The sequence below is a fragment of the Schistocerca cancellata genome, chromosome 6, assembly GCF_023864275.1.
Source record: "Schistocerca cancellata isolate TAMUIC-IGC-003103 chromosome 6, iqSchCanc2.1, whole genome shotgun sequence".
NCBI classification, from domain to species: Eukaryota; Metazoa; Arthropoda; class Insecta; order Orthoptera; family Acrididae; genus Schistocerca; species Schistocerca cancellata.
Window position 1 is genome coordinate 430,113,430 of NC_064631.1, and position 17,857 is coordinate 430,131,286.

Here is a 17,857-nt window from a genome sequence, read left to right on the forward strand (position 1 = left end):
TCTGCCATTGTAGTGTTGGGCAGCTGGATGTTAATAGCGCGTAGCGTTGCGCAGTTGGAGGTGAGCCGCCAGCAGTGGTGGATGTGGGGAGAGAGATGGCGGAGTTGTGAAATTTGTAAGACTGGATGTCAAGAACTGCTATATATATTATGACTATTAAGGTAAATACTTTGTTTGTTCTCTATTAACATCTTTCAATTGCTAACTATGCCTATCAGTAGTTAGTGCCTTCTGTAGTTTGAATATTTTATTTAGCTGGCAGTAGTGGCGCTCTCTGCATTGCAGTAGCTTGAGTAACGAAGATTTTTATGAGGTAAGTGATTTGTGAAAGGTACAGGTTAATGTTAGTCAGGGCCATTCCTTTGTAGGGATTTCTCAAAGTCAGATTGCGTTGCACTAAAAACATATTGTGTGTCAGTTTAAGCACAGTCATGTATAATTGTTCTAAGGGGAAGTTTCATATGGCGACCCTGCCAGGATACCCCACTGGAATCTTCTGATTTTTTCTTGTAGTTTGTGTAATTAGTGTAGCTATTGTTTATTGCTAGTGTGTAATTGTAGAGAGAATCTCCTTTGTAGTTGCAGTCTTTCATTGTTGTACAGTAAAACAGTTGTGGCATGCATGTAGATTTGCACCAAGTATTTCGCAGCTGCGCTTGCAATTAACTACTTATTATTTTCAGTGCTATGTTAATGCGTTCTCTTATTTTTGCTCTTCAAATTGTGTTTTTCTGTGTTATCGTGTGAAATATTGTGACGATAATGGCGTGTGAAAAACGTAACACTAGGCTCCAAGGTAAACTGAGAATTAATAGTGACGACGAGCGCACCTTATCAGCACCACTGTGTAATGAATTAACAAATATTCAAAGTAGTAATTTGGTAACTGTGCGTAGGGAAATAGGGTGGGCGTCAAATAATGGTGTAGGCAGTGAAACAATTAGTGAACAGGGAAGCATTATCGATCGATCGGTCTGCAACAGCTCGCCTCAGGAATCCGAAATGACAGAACACAATATTGCAAATACTGTAGACTTAGGTTTTGGGTCCTCACCGTTTTCTCAAATGAGTCAAGACACATTTTCTGCTTGTCAAAATGTGAATGCTGCCGGTGAAAATGCACTGCCAAAAAGCATAGAGAAACAGATTCCAGACACTAATACATTATTATTGCAATTAATACAAGAAATGGAACAAAATCAGAGAAAAATGGGACAAAATCTTCAAAAGTTAGACACAAAGGAACAAAATCAGATACAAACACAGCAAAAGCTTCAAAAGTTAGACACAATGGAACAACACCAGAGACAAACACAGCAACAGTTAGACACAATGGAACAAAATCTTCGAAAGTTAGACACCACACTTGAACAAACACGTGAAGATTTAACTACTGAGTTACATAACATTGAATCGAAAGGTCAAAAAGTCTGTAATGACGTAAAAACACAAATTTGTGAGCATTTTCAACCTATTTTTTCGCGGCATGAAAATGCATTACAGAATCACGAAGCATTCATAAAAGAACTGCAAACCATTGTTCATGAAAATCATGAGACCTTGTGGGCTAAAATTGACTCAGTTGCATCTACCGATTCGGTTACGCAACTTGCAAAAACTCAGGAAAACTTAAAGGACACAGTAGATTCGATTTCAGCACAAATGGACACTCTGAAACTAGGTTCAGAAAAACACACTGAGGAAATGTGTTCACTATCGGAGAAAGTAGCCGAACTTTCGGATCAGGTCACTAACTTATCTACAAAGGTAGATGATGATCTGAATGACACAAGACCCGTAGCCTTCACTGACACAGAAGAGTATGAACAAATCAGAAAATTCAAACAAAATCAAAATCAAATCAATACACAGTACGAAAGAGAAATCTGGGAAGTACAAGATCAGTTGACGCAGGTAATACAAGAATTACATATTTCAGAGGACACTCGCGCTCCAGTACGGAAAGAGGGACATAGAAATACGGAACAACCACAAAATAAGAACACAAGACACTTCAGAAATGATGAAAGAAATATGAATTGAATACAGGAAGGAGGTATAGATAGGACTTTTTGGGAATAATGATGAATGAAGGGAGATCTCCAAGAATCAAAGAAAGTTTTGTTTACAAAATACTACAATAAAACAAAACCTGTCCTTTCCTTGTGTTATCCTACTATGTGTTTGTGTACCCTTGTGTACTTGTTTTCTTCCTGTCTCTGTGTAGTTTCATAGAATTTTTCCTTCTTCTAATACTAAGCTACATTCACTATGATGAGGAATACTGTTATCCTCAAATATAATTGGCATTAATAATATGTTATTTACCTTGTAAATATGCTTAGACATTATTTATTCTGTTTTGTTTTAATGCTCATGTGTAAAGTTGATGTTTCAAAAGTTATTGTGATCGTTTATGTGTTTACTTATGTCATAATTCCTGTAAAACTGATGTACATGTTAGTTCGATTCTTTTGTAAAGCCTGTACTACAAATGTTATCTGTATTTTTATGTTCTTTAATGATGTATTTTGTACCTTTGTTATTGTATTCTTATGTTATAAAATTGTAATTCACAGCAGTTCATCAAATTAAGTAAGTTGTAAGTTCCATTTCACTGCACACATTTCTGTTGGTCATAGTATATGGACAATATGTGAGAAGTAGGGACTGTTAGTGTTTGCACGTGTGTTAATAATTCAGCAAGGGACTGGATAACAGCATCGCTGGTTCTAAGGATAATTCCAAAAACTTCGTGAGTGTACAAGTGGTGGTTTATGGACTTGCTATCTTCTCTGCAAGGCTCTTCGATGGTGATTGTGCACCTGCACAGTCGCAACAGGTGGCTGCTGGCCATCTCTACAAGGACTACAGTGGGTCTTCACCTTTGATGATCCACCAATACCATTATTTCTACAAGGACTACAGTGGGTCTACACCTTTGCTGACTCACCAGTACCATTATTTCTACAAGGACTGCACTGGGTCTGCATCTCTGGTGGCCCCCCAATACCATAATCTCTACCAGGACTACAGTGGGTCTGCTCTGTGATGACCTACCTACCAATATTCTTCAAAACTTCGAATGACTCTGCTGTGGGTTTACTCTGTTGTGGCCCATTACCTGTATGCATGTCGAGAGTCAGCACTGTCTTTGTGTTGGAAGGACAACACTACTTCTTCAAGACTGCATGGAAATCCACTACTTCCGTGTGCATTTTCTTTTACTGCTCAGACTTTGATAAAAGAAACGGCAGTTTTACTGTGATGAATGATCAGGACTGTCTTTATGGACTGTGAGAAAATTTTAGCTTTTGACCAACATTGTATTAATAAGTGTGTGATTGGATATCTTTGTTATTGTAATTTTGAAAAATTTTATGAACTCATTATTGGCCACTGCCCAAAACAATTTGTAAAATTTTTTGGGGGGAGCATGGGAGCTATGTAAGTAGGCTGTTTAGGTTCTTATATTGGTAACGCCGCCGCCACGTATCGCTCTCTGTATGAAAATTCACTGGCTGTGCTGTGTGCAGTCTGTGGCTAGTTAGCATTGTTGTCTGCCATTGTAGTGTTGGGTAGCTGGATGTTAATAGCGCGTAGCGTTGCGCAGTTGGAGGTGAGCCGCCAGCAGTGGTGGATGTGGGGAGAGAGATGGCGGAGTTGTGAAATTGGTGAGACTGGATGTCAAGAACTGCTATATATATTATGACTATTAAGGTAAATACATTGTTTGTTCTCTATTAACATCTTTCAATTGCTAACTATGCCTATCAGTAGTTAGTGCCTTCTGTAGTTTGAATATTTTATTTAGCTGGTAGTAGTGGCGCTCGCTGTATTGCAGTAGCTTGAGTAACGAAGATTTTTGTGAGGTAAGTGATTTGTGAAAGGTACAGGTTAATGTTAGTCAGGGCCATTCCTTTGTAGGGATTTCTCAAAGTCAGATTGCGTTGCACTAAAAACATATTGTGTGTCAGTTTAAGCACAGTCATGTATAATTGTTCTAAGGGGAAGTTTCATATGGCGACCCTGCCAGGATACCCCACTGGAATCTTCTGATTTTTTCTTGTAGTTTGTGTAATTAGTGTAGCTATTGTTTATTGCTAGTGTGTAATTGTAGAGAGAATCTCCTTTGTAGTTGCAGTCTTTCATTGTTGTACAGTAAAACAGTTGTGGCATGCATGTAGATTTGCACCAAGTATTTCGCAGCTGCGCTTGCAATTAACTACTTATTATTTTCAGTGCTATGTTAATGCGTTCTCTTATTTTTGCTCTTCAAATTGTGTTTTTCTGTGTTATCGTGTGAAATATTGTGACGATAATGGCGTGTGAAAAACGTAACACTAGGCTCCAAAGTAAACTGAGAATTAATAGTGACGACGAGCGCACCTTATCAGCACCACTGTGTAATGAATTAACAAATATTCAAAGTAGTAATTTGGTAACTGTGCGTAGGGAAATAGGGTGGGCGTCAAATAATGGTGTAGGCAGTGAAACAATTAGTGAACAGGGAAGCATTATCGATCGATCGGTCTGCAACAGCTCGCCTCAGGAATCCGAAATGACAGAACACAATATTGCAAATACTGTAGACTTAGGTTTTGGGTCCTCACCGTTTTCTCAAATGAGTCAAGACACATTTTCTGCTTGTCAAAATGTGAATGCTGCCGGTGAAAATGCACTGCCAAAAAGCATAGAGAAACAGATTCCAGACACTAATACATTATTATTGCAATTAATACAAGAAATGGAACAAAATCAGAGAAAAATGGGACAAAATCTTCAAAAGTTAGACACAAAGGAACAAAATCAGATACAAACACAGCAAAAGCTTCAAAAGTTAGACACAATGGAACAACACCAGAGACAAACACAGCAACAGTTAGACACAATGGAACAAAATCTTCGAAAGTTAGACACCACACTTGAACAAACACGTGAAGATTTAACTACTGAGTTACATAACATTGAATCGAAAGGTCAAAAAGTCTGTAATGACGTAAAAACACAAATTTGTGAGCATTTTCAACCTATTTTTTCGCGGCATGAAAATGCATTACAGAATCACGAAGCATTCATAAAAGAACTGCAAACCATTGTTCATGAAAATCATGAGACCTTGTGGGCTAAAATTGACTCAGTTGCATCTACCGATTCGGTTACGCAACTTGCAAAAACTCAGGAAAACTTAAAGGACACAGTAGATTCGATTTCAGCACAAATGGACACTCTGAAACTAGGTTCAGAAAAACACACTGAGGAAATGTGTTCACTATCGGAGAAAGTAGCCGAACTTTCGGATCAGGTCACTAACTTATCTACAAAGGTAGATGATGATCTGAATGACACAAGACCCGTAGCCTTCACTGACACAGAAGAGTATGAACAAATCAGAAAATTCAAACAAAATCAAAATCAAATCAATACACAGTACGAAAGAGAAATCTGGGAAGTACAAGATCAGTTGACGCAGGTAATACAAGAATTACATATTTCAGAGGACACTCGCGCTCCAGTACGGAAAGAGGGACATAGAAATACGGAACAACCACAAAATAAGAACACAAGACACTTCAGAAATGATGAAAGAAATATGAATTGAATACAGGAAGGAGGTATAGATAGGACTTTTTGGGAATAATGATGAATGAAGGGAGATCTCCAAGAATCAAAGAAAGTTTTGTTTACAAAATACTACAATAAAACAAAACCTGTCCTTTCCTTGTGTTATCCTACTATGTGTTTGTGTACCCTTGTGTACTTGTTTTCTTCCTGTCTCTGTGTAGTTTCATAGAATTTTTCCTTCTTCTAATACTAAGCTACATTCACTATGATGAGGAATACTGTTATCCTCAAATATAATTGGCATTAATAATATGTTATTTACCTTGTAAATATGCTTAGACATTATTTATTCTGTTTTGTTTTAATGCTCATGTGTAAAGTTGATGTTTCAAAAGTTATTGTGATCGTTTATGTGTTTACTTATGTCATAATTCCTGTAAAACTGATGTACATGTTAGTTCGATTCTTTTGTAAAGCCTGTACTACAAATGTTATCTGTATTTTTATGTTCTTTAATGATGTATTTTGTACCTTTGTTATTGTATTCTTATGTTATAAAATTGTAATTCACAGCAGTTCATCAAATTAAGTAAGTTGTAAGTTCCATTTCACTGCACACATTTCTGTTGGTCATAGTATATGGACAATATGTGAGAAGTAGGGACTGTTAGCGTTTGCACGTGTGTTAATAATTCAGCAAGGGACTGGATAACAGCATCGCTGGTTCTAAGGATAATTCCAAAAACTTCGTGAGTGTACAAGTGGTGGTTTATGGACTTGCTATCTTCTCTGCAAGGCTCTTCGATGGTGATTGTGCACCTGCACAGTCGCAACAGGTGGCTGCTGGCCATCTCTACAAGGACTACAGTGGGTCTTCACCTTTGATGATCCACCAATACCATTATTTCTACAAGGACTACAGTGGGTCTACACCTTTGCTGACTCACCAGTACCATTATTTCTACAAGGACTGCACTGGGTCTGCATCTCTGGTGGCCCCCCAATACCATAATCTCTACCAGGACTACAGTGGGTCTGCTCTGTGATGACCTACCTACCAATATTCTTCAAAACTTCGAATGACTCTGCTGTGGGTTTACTCTGTTGTGGCCCATTACCTGTATGCATGTCGAGAGTCAGCACTGTCTTTGTGTTGGAAGGACAACACTACTTCTTCAAGACTGCATGGAAATCCACTACTTCCGTGTGCATTTTCTTTTACTGCTCAGACTTTGATAAAAGAAACGGCAGTTTTACTGTGATGAATGATCAGGACTGTCTTTATGGACTGTGAGAAAATTTTAGCTTTTGACCAACATTGTATTAATAAGTGTGTGATTGGATATCTTTGTTATTGTAATTTTGAAAAATTTTATGAACTCATTATTGGCCACTGCCCAAAACAATTTGTAAAATTTTTTGGGGGGAGCAAGGGAGCTATGTAAGTAGGCTGTTTAGGTTCTTATATTGGTAACGCCGCCGCCACGTATCGCTCTCTGTATGAAAATTCACTGGCTGTGCTGTGTGCAGTCTGTGGCTAGTTAGCATTGTTGTCTGCCATTGTAGTGTTGGGTAGCTGGATGTTAATAGCGCGTAGCGTTGCGCAGTTGGAGGTGAGCCGCCAGCAGTGGTGGATGTGGGGAGAGAGATGGCGGAGTTGTGAAATTGGTGAGACTGGATGTCAAGAACTGCTATATATATTATGACTATTAAGGTAAATACATTGTTTGTTCTCTATTAACATCTTTCAATTGCTAACTATGCCTATCAGTAGTTAGTGCCTTCTGTAGTTTGAATATTTTATTTAGCTGGTAGTAGTGGCGCTCGCTGTATTGCAGTAGCTTGAGTAACGAAGATTTTTGTGAGGTAAGTGATTTGTGAAAGGTACAGGTTAATGTTAGTCAGGGCCATTCCTTTGTAGGGATTTCTCAAAGTCAGATTGCGTTGCGCTAAAAAAATATTGTGTGTCAGTTTAAGCACAGTCATGTATAATTGTTCTAAGGGGAAGTTTCAATAAATTTATGGGGAAATATTGCCAAGGATACACGTTGCGTGATTTACTAATAGTAGAAAGGGATACTGTAGGAACTGCCCCTTCAAAATTTGAAATTCGTAAATTTTAACATTCTGCCACAACTCGCCAACATTCCCCTACATACAGTCCAAGAAATTGCAGTTCAGAAAAATACATGGTTTGAAATTGCAACGGTGGGTAACTATCGTTTCAGCTAGCCGATGGTTCGATAGACGGCAATAGCGTCAATCAGGGGTTACCTCTTATTATGTAGGTCTGATAATGGCTGAAGGACCAAAGTGCATAACACCTGTTTGAGCATAACACCTATTCGTTCACAGATTAGTAAACTGTAATTTTTGTAGAAGTTACCTTCACGCACAGATGAAACTAAAATACCACATTTAAAAATTATGAGTACATATTTCTGAATAAGCGCCACACAGTTCATGAATGCTATGAGCCCCTGTGATCATAAATCGGTCCTCACTACGACGGGAGATATTCACTTGGGGAAGTATATAAAATATTCCTCGGTCAAATTACAATCTGGCCTGTCCAAGACATTTTTTCATAAAGCTTATTCACGCTCAAAAATGTACTTAAAATCAGGCTACTTTGGAATTTCAGAAAAGTTCTACGGGTTGTTTCAAGAGTAATAATAAATAGCTTAGGAAGTGATAATATATGCTAATTAGAATAAAACATTTCATATAATATGGGTCCAGTTTTTGTTGGCTACAGAGATACAGGAGTTAGAATGGACGCCATACATATACTGAAAGAAGTTGCTAAGCAAAGACAGATAATTAAGTTCAAATGTGATTTTTCACAATTATACCTTCAACGTCAATACATTATCAAATTCTCTTGACAAAACCTTGTGCTTATTTTTCTTTGCGGGCCTCACCTCTCAAAAGTCCTAGCAGCCAAAACTCTACAGCCGATTTTCACTTCCAGTTTCAATGCATTATCAAACTCTCTTGACGCCACCACATGTAGCTCTTCAGAGGCCGTCTTTGTGTTCCTTTACCGTCGCAGGGCTATTCGTACCCCGAAAGATCAATTCGTCCCTTTGTATTTATTTTTCTTTTTAGACTCCACCTTCCAGCCACGCAGCCTAAACTTTTAAAGGGTAAGATCCGGAGACCTTGTTGGCCAAGGAGCTTCACAAATTCTTCCGATCGATCTTTCGGGATATTTAGCTGACCTGATGACTAAACCGTGCACCGACCCCGCCGCGCTGAAATAACATACCCGTCCCTGCAGCCAAAGGAACAGCTTCCAGTAATGCTGGAAGCTCGTTTCGAAGAATGTCCACATAAAAACACCGTGTAAGAAAATACGATAAGACAACACGTCCAGTGAACAATGTGTGCCTGACGTACCACACCAAACTTCCACAGGGAGGCATTCTTGAATCCCTGTCTCCATTCTTCACAAACAGATTTTCAAAACAGGAATGACAGTAGACATATATAAACCCCTAGTAACTGGAGTACTGACACGCGAAATGAATACTTATCTCTGTAACCTGCTGTATTCCTGTAAGCAATAAAAACTGAACACATGTTACATGTGCTCCGCACTGCTCTTTGCGGACGTCCGCAACCAGTGACCATGCAAATGGAAAGCTGTCACTACAGTCTGGTGCAAGAAGCTATAGAGAGACCGAGATAAGGTGATGCAAGGTTTCACCCCAGTTCCACAGCAGGACTAGGTACCACACGTCCAACACCGATTCTGTTGCCAGGGCTGCAGTATTCTCGACACAGCGAAGTTCAGGGACTAAACTGTCGTAGCACTGACCTGGATTACCACATATTTGAACCTGGCACTGCGTCACTTCCTTGGCCTATATGAGGAAGAATGTAATGGCGATGGGATGAGCAACTGTAAATACCGCCCTTTATATCCTTGTACTATCAGTCACCGTGTGCAGCGAGATTTGATGAATGATTGATTGATTGAGAGAGTATAGGATCAAACGGTGAGGTCATCAGTCCTGCGATTCCAAAGGGGGTTACATAAGAAAGAAGAGTCTGCTGAAAGTGAAAGGATTCAGACAGAGGAGTCAAATTATAAAAGAATGAACAGTAAACAGACACAGTATAAGCATAAAAGGTGATCCAAAATCTAAAAACTGGAGAAAGGTGGGTGGGCGGTCATGGGGTGAAGACTGCAAAAGGAGCCCCTGTCACAAACAACTCTCCCCTGCTCCAAGACGAAAGGAGAACCTTATATCTGGAAATCAGAGCCACTTTCACGGAGGAAACCGAGGACCAGGTCTACCATCCGCGGATCGTCCGCTAATAATAAATTTAAGGAAGCAGGAAGACTATACTTAACACGAAGGGCCGAAAGAAGGGAACATGCCACTAATATGTGAGATATCGTCTAGGCGCTTCAGTCTGGAACCGCGCGACCGCTGCGGTCGCAGTTTCGAATCCTGCCTCGGGCATGGGTGTGTGTGACGTCCATAGGTTAGTTAGGTTTAAGTAGTTCTAAGTTATAGGGGATTGATGACCTCAGATGTTAAGTCCCATAGTGCTCAGAGCCATTTGAACCATTTGAGATATCGTCAGTCTGACGCAACAACCACTTTGTGGGGATGGGTCGTCACCTAGGAGGGAACAATGGGTGAGCCGGCTATGGCCAGTGTCTAAACGATATAAAACGGTGGACTCCTTCCGAGAGGGGCGGAAAGAAGTGCCCCAAACTGCAGTAGACTCGTTGATTGTGCTCAACCAGCTTTGAGATGTACCCCACGACAGTCGTCGACCTGATGTGCGTCAGCAACCTACTGCTATTACATGCCTCCTCCACTATCTGTGAGACTACAGGCTGCACCTAACCGTGATGCCGTTGGGAGCTGAAATGGTGCCTTCCAGCTGGCAGGGCCATCTGTTGGATGACTTCTACTGACTTCAAGGTGCCTACCTACGGGTCCATGGTTCGCACTTGGGCCTGAGTTGCCGCCGAGCGCCTGCTGCCCTGTGCACACGTCCCCTGCCAGTGCAGACTTTGGACCTCTGTCACTGCTTCCTACGCTGGAGTTCTTCATTCTCCTGCATGCCCTCGGCTGTCTCTTGCACTGACACGCTCATCTGCGCCATACGGTGTGACCGACTTACTACGGAATCTGCTGTCGCTGCCTGCTGGCTTCCTGCCAGAGAATGACGTCGTACTACCGTCTCCAAGCTGCTGACAGCGTAACTTCATCGCCGCTATAATCTGCCAGGCATAATGGCAGTATGCGCTGGTTGTCTGCTGATGCCTTGGGCCAAGTACACCTCAACGTTTCGGGTCACCCTGCGTCTCTGGGTATTGACTGCAGCAAAAAAACATTTCGGCTACTGTACTGAACGCCTTTTTCATTGCTTTTGTCATTTCATGATGGTCGTCACCTGGCTCTTCGTACCTGCTGCCCACCGGCCGCCGGTGCCCGAGCGGTTCTAGGCGCTTCAGTCTGGAACCGCGCGACCGCTACGGTCGCAGGTTCGAATCCTGCCTCGGGCATGGATGTGTGTGATGTCCTTAGGTTAGTTAGGTTTCAGTTGTTCTAAGTTCTAGGGGACTGATGACCTCAGATGTTAAGTCCCATAGTGCTCAGAGCCATTTGAACCATTTTGAACCTGCTGCCCCGCCAACCACTCAGCCTCTCCGTCGCGACCTGTACGGGGATAAATAAACAGCCGGGCCATCCTGACACCGTTGCAGAGGGAAAGTTTCGTTAGAATTAGTCTGCAGTTCCACCTCCTATTAATATTTTCTATTTCTTTTGAAACACCTTGTATATAAGTCGAATGACCATGTTAGGAAGCCGTGCAGCTCTCAGTGTACAACAAGCTAAGCGTCTAGGCTTTATTGACAATTAAGGGTCGACTGCGGAGGGCCGTGGAAAGTCCGGCTCCATGGAATCCGGGAGCGACCGCAAGGGAGCCCTGGAACGTCACGCGGCCCGACTCGGACGGCCATTTAGAGCTGATAACGGAGCGCTGCGGCGGTTTCCCTGGAGACGGCGTGATTACCGGTGTGAGGTGGCGCTGATTGCTGTTTACCGAGCCGCGGCCTGTCATCAGCGGCCGCCGCGGGCACCTGTCCCCCCCCCCCCGCCCCCCCAGGCCCGTTTCGGCCACTGACAGTCTCCTCCGCCGCCGCTGATGGCTCCGGGCCGCCGCCAAATGCGCTCGGAGGCTTTGTAGTCGCAAAGGCCGCGGCCCGCATTCTAACCTAGCGCCATCTGGCACCGTGTTTCTTCGAGATCTTGCAGGAGCGGTATTCTATCTGCCGATGTTCGACCACAGTCGATGTAGAGTACCTGCCAATCAGAGCAGACCTTCATCGGGTCTTCTGATTGGCTCGAATACGTCATAAGAAATAGACCCTAGGACTTATCTTAGATAATAGATTAAGGAAAGGCAAACCTACGTTTTTAGCATTTGTAGACTTGGAGAAAGCTTTTGACAATGTTGATTGGAATACTCTCTTTCAAATTCTAAAGGTGGCAGGGGTAAAATACAGGGAGCGAAAGGCTGTTTACAATTTGTACAGAAACCAGATGGTCGTTATAAGAGTCGAGGGGCATGAAAGGGAAGCAATGGTTGGGAAGAGAGCGAAACAGGGTTGTAGCCTATCCCCGATGTAATTCAATCTGTATATTGAGCAAGCAGTAAAGGAAACAAAAGAAAAATGCGGAGTAGGAATTAAAATCCATGGAGAAGAAATTAAAACTTTGAGGTTCGCTGATGACATTATAATTCATCAGAGACAGCAAAGTACCTGGAAGAGCAGCTGAGAGGAATGGGCAGTGTCTTGAAAGGAGGATATAAGATGAACATCGACAAAAGCAAAACGAGGATAATGGAATGTAATCGAATTAAATCGGGTGATGCTGAGGGTATTAGATTAGGAAATGAGACGCTTAAAGGAGTAAATGAGTTTTGCTGTTTGGGGAGCAAAGTAACTGATGATGGTCGAAGTAGAGAGGATATAAAATGTAGACTGGCAATGGCACGGAAAGCATTTCTGAAGAAGAGAAATTTGTTAACATCGAGTATAGATTTGAGTGTCAGGAAGTCTTTTCTGAAAGTATATGTATGGAGTGTAGCCATGTATAGAAGTGAAACGTGGACGATATATAGTTTAGAAGAAAAGTGGATAGAAGCTTTCGAAATGTGGTGCTACAGAGGGATGCTGAAGATTAGATGGGTAGATCACATAACTAATGTGGAGTTATTGAATAGGATTGGGGAGAAGAGAAATTTGTGGCACAACTTGGCTAGAAGAAGGGATCGGTTGGTAGGAGGCATCAAGGGATCACAAATTTAGTATTGGAGGGCAGCGCAGAGTGTAGAAATCGTAGGGGGAGACCAAGAGATGAATACACTAAACAGATTCAGAAGGATGTAGGTTGCAGTAGGTACTGGGAGATGAAGAAGCTTGTACAGGGTAGAGTAGCATGGAGAGCTGCATCAAACCAGTCTCTGGACTGAAGACCACAACAACAACAAGAAATAGATGTCTCTGTAGGCTTTGCAGATGGCTCACTTTAAAGCGTGCCTTCTTACCGGCAACATAGAAACACAGTTATGAAAGGAAAACTTCAAATCATTTATAGAACGATTTGTGTGAAATTAAGAAATACACTGAAGCGCCAAAGAAACTGGAATAGGCAGGCGTATTCAAATACAGAGATATGTAAACAGGAAGAATACGGCACTGCGGTCGGCAACGTCTATAAAAGACAACAAGTGTCTGGAGCAGTTGTTAGATCGGCTACTGCTGCTACAATGGCGGGTTATCAAGATTTAAGTGAGTTTGAACGTGGTGTTATAGCCGGCGAACAAGCGATGGAAAACAGCATCTTCGAGGTAGCAATGAAGTGAGGATTTTCCGGTACGGCCATAACATGAGCGTACTGTGAATATGAGGATTCCGGTAAAACATCCATTCTCTGACATCCCTGCGGCCGGAAAATGATCCTGCGAGAACGGGGCTAACGAAGACTGAAGAGAATCGTTCAACGTGAGAGAAGTGCAACCCTTCCTAAAATTGCTGCAGATTTCAATGTTTGGCCATTAACAAGTGTCAGCGTCCAAGCGATTCAATGAAAGATTTGGGCTTTCGGAGCCGTAGGCCCACTCACGTACCCTTGGGTTCGAATCCCCCCTCGGGCATGGGTGTGTGTGTGTTTGTCTTTAGGATAATTTAGGTTAAGTAGTGTGTAAGCTTAGGGACTAATGACCTTAGCAGTTAAGTCCCATAAGATTTCACACACACATTTGTACCCTTGGTGGCTCCATGACACAAAGCTTTACGCCTCGCCTGGACCCATCAACACCGACATTGGACTGTTGATGACAGGAAACATGTTGCCTGGTCGAGTGAACCTCGTTTCAAATTATATCGAGCCGATGGACGTGTTCGGGTACGGAGACAACCTCGTGGATTCATGGACCCTGCATGTTAGAAGATGACTGCTCAAGCTGCTGGAGGGTCTGTAATGGAGTGGCGCATGTGCAGTTGGAGTGATATGGAACCTCTGGTACGTCTAGATACGACTCTGACAGGTGACACGTACGTAAGCATTTTGTCTGATCACCTGCATCCATTCATGTCCATCGTGCATTCTGACGGACTTGGACAAGTCCAGCAGGACAGCGTGACACCCCACACGTCCAGAATTGCTAAATGGTGGCTCCATGAAAACTCTTCTCAGTTTAAACGCTTCCGCTAGCCACCAATCTCCCCAGACATTGAGCGTATCTGGGATGCCTTGCAACATGCTGTTCAGAAGATATATCCACCCGCTAGTACTCTTACCGTTTTATGGACAGCCCTGGAGGATTCATGGTGTCAGTTCCCTTCAGCACTACATCAGACATTAGTCGAGTCAATGCCACAACGTGTTGCGTCACTTTTGCACGCTAGCGGGTCCCCTACACGATATTAGGCAGGTGTATAAGTTTCTTTGGCTCGTCTGTGTATAATACATTGCCGGAAGAACATAGTACACCGTTTTAGAGGTTTGCAGTTCACTCAAGATTTATTGTTGTAAGAGTGCATATGGAGTACCTGAAATGATTATCACCAACTGAGATATAATCGCGTGTACAAACAGTGATCCAATACTGTAAAGTGCTTTATTATTCCAGTCTCTGATCACAAATGAATTCTTTAGACGATGACCGGTTTCAGACTGTAATGACCATCTTCAGATCAAAAATATATAAATATATGCATCTAGTGAGCAGTGTGTCTTTGAGCATAAAACAGCAACATGTATCACAATATACTGTCATACACCGGGCAAATGTACAGACAAAATATGGTATAACGTAACCCTTCTTACACCATGTCCTAAAGTGATACGGCCATAATGGCATCGTCAAAACATATAAATATAATCAGCATAGCATCATCACATAGATTTAAAATAGGGTGTAGAATAGGCCACATAGTACACATAGTGATTATTGCCAACTAGCTACTGAGGTACAGTAGCATCCAGAGACCTGTTTGCCTACACCATCCCCAGATGTCGCTACTGTGGGCTTGCTTATATTTAGTCATCATTTAGGCAAAAACATAATCTGATAAAAGCACATTAGGTAAAATGCATGTAGCAGACTTATTAAAATTGATGACTATCACAGAAACTAATTGTGATACATTAAAAGATGAATGCATTTACCCATGTAAAATTATTAAAAGTAAATATATGAAGAGTATAGGTACGACTTTTTTTTATGGTGAATTTACGGTCAACAATTAATATAGCGTAATACATTGCCTGTGGCAACCTATAAATTACTTATTAAAGATAAAATGTCTATATGACAGCTGAAAAAGAGACATGGAATGTATAGCCAAACTATATAATTTTATTTATTGAATGCTTATACGTTGTTTAAAAGTTTTCTGTGGGAGACATGTCACGATGTATGTGAAGCCCTCTATTGGTTAAGTTCTTACGATCGGTGCGCGCATACATAAGATCCTAGCGGCCGACCCAACAGAGGGCGCCGTTCATTGATCTGTCTCTTTTTCAGCTGTCATATAGACATTTTATCTTTAATAAGTAATTTATAGGTTGCCACAGGCAATGTATTACGCTTTATTAATTGTTGACCGTAAATTCACCATAAAAAAGGGTTGTACCTATACTCTTCATATATTTACTTTTAATAATTTTACATGGGTAAATGCATTCATCTTTTAATGTATCACAATTAGTTTCTATGATAATCATCAATTTTAATAAGTCTGCTACATGCATTTTACCTAATGTGCTTTTATCAGATTATGTTTTTGCCTAAATGATGACTAAATATAAGCAAGCCCACAGTAGCGACATCTGGGGATGGTGTAGGCAAACAGGTCTCTGGATGCTACTGTACCTCAGTAGCTAGTTGGCAATAACCACTATGTGTACGATGTGGTCTATTCTACACCATATTTTAATTCTATGTGACGATGCTATGCCGATTATATTTATATGTTTTGACGATGCCATTATGGCCGTATCACTTTAGGACACGGTGTAAAAAAGATTACGTTATACCATATTTTATCTGTACATCTGCCTGGTGTTTGACAGTATATTGTGATATATATTGCTGTTTTATGTTTAAAGACACACTGCTCTCTAGATGCATATATTTATATATTTTTGATCTGAAGATGGCCATTACAGACTGAAACCGGTCATCGTCTAAAGAATTCATTTGTGATCAGAGACTGGAATAATAAAGCATTTTGAAATGATTATGTTTAAAGATCAATAGCACAAGCAGTTTTGAGGTGCCATGTATGAACTTATGCTGAAAGACACTGGCGGAAATGCAGGCGCGGGCTCCGGCATCCAATCGACCGTACAGATGGCGAATACTGTCGTGGGATACGTTATCCCACGATTGCTCGACCTGTTAATGTAGTTCGATAAGAGTTGTTGGTTTCATTTCTCGGCCCATGATTCCCACCTGCGCTCCACTGGAGACAAGTCCAGAGATCGTCCTGGCCAGTGTAGTTGCTGCACGTCTTGCAGAGCACTTTGACTTTCAAGGGTAGTACGTGCGCTAGCATTATCCTGTTGGAACCACACATCACCTTCCTCTTGCAAGTAGGGCAAACAAATGGTCTGTCAACATTCTGTTTCCGTCAGCTCTAGAAACACGTAAGGTGAACGAGAGCTGTGGCTGATCACACCTCAGACCATAGGCCAGGGATGGGGCCAGTGTGTCTTGGACGAACGTACTCTACAAGATAGCGCTCACTACGCGTGCGTCGTACGCGCAAACGACATCACTTGTGTGCAGGAAGAATCTGCTTTCATCTCTGAATACCACGGCACGCCATTCCTTCTGCCAAGTGATGCTCTGACGGCACAAGCTGAGCCGTGCACGTCTATGCTGTGGCGCGAGTGTAAGACGGGCTAGAGAGGTGTTTGCCCGTAGTCCCACTGCCCACACCAATTCGCAACAGTTCGTGTTGACACGTCTGCGCTCGCAAGCCCTCTTATCTGTACTGTGGTAGCTGCACCATCTGCCGCTGCTGCCCTTTCAGAACGACGACTCCGGCCGGCGACAGTGTTGCTTGGACATCAAATGGTTCAAATGGCTCTGAGCACTATGGGACTTAACATCTATGGTCATCAGTCCCCTAGAACTTAGAACTACTTGAACCTAACTAACCTACGGACAGCACACAACACCCAGTCATCACGAGGCAGAGAAAATCCCTGACCCCGACGGGAATTTGGCTTGGACATCAACCTTGACAGGTGTGAGAATGTTCATTCGACCACTGATTTCAGCATCGTTGCACAACTGATGTAGCGCTTCCAACTTGTGTAGAAATTCTACGAAAGGACCATTCCGCCACTCGGTGTGCCACAATTCGACCGCTTTTAAGCTCGCTCATTTATGAAGCACAAGAGCACCTCTGTGGCATGGTTGCCTGCTTACTTCACATGTTTGCACCACACCTAACCTTCTGTCTGTGAGCAGACAAAGGTGGCGTCTTGGTAGCTATGCCATTACGTTATCTGTATATCTACTACTCCCCAGGTGATATACGCTGACATCTGATCAAAATCGAAGTTGTCTTTCCACGTGTAAAATATATATACACGCCTTTGAATGAATCTAATAAAGCTAACTGCATATCGTCCCAGTTTCACATCTGTACACGGCACAATTAAGACAAATAGTGTCAGATATACCTTGCCAAAGCTTACTTTTTTCGATGTTAACAAAAATTTCTCATTCTCAGAAA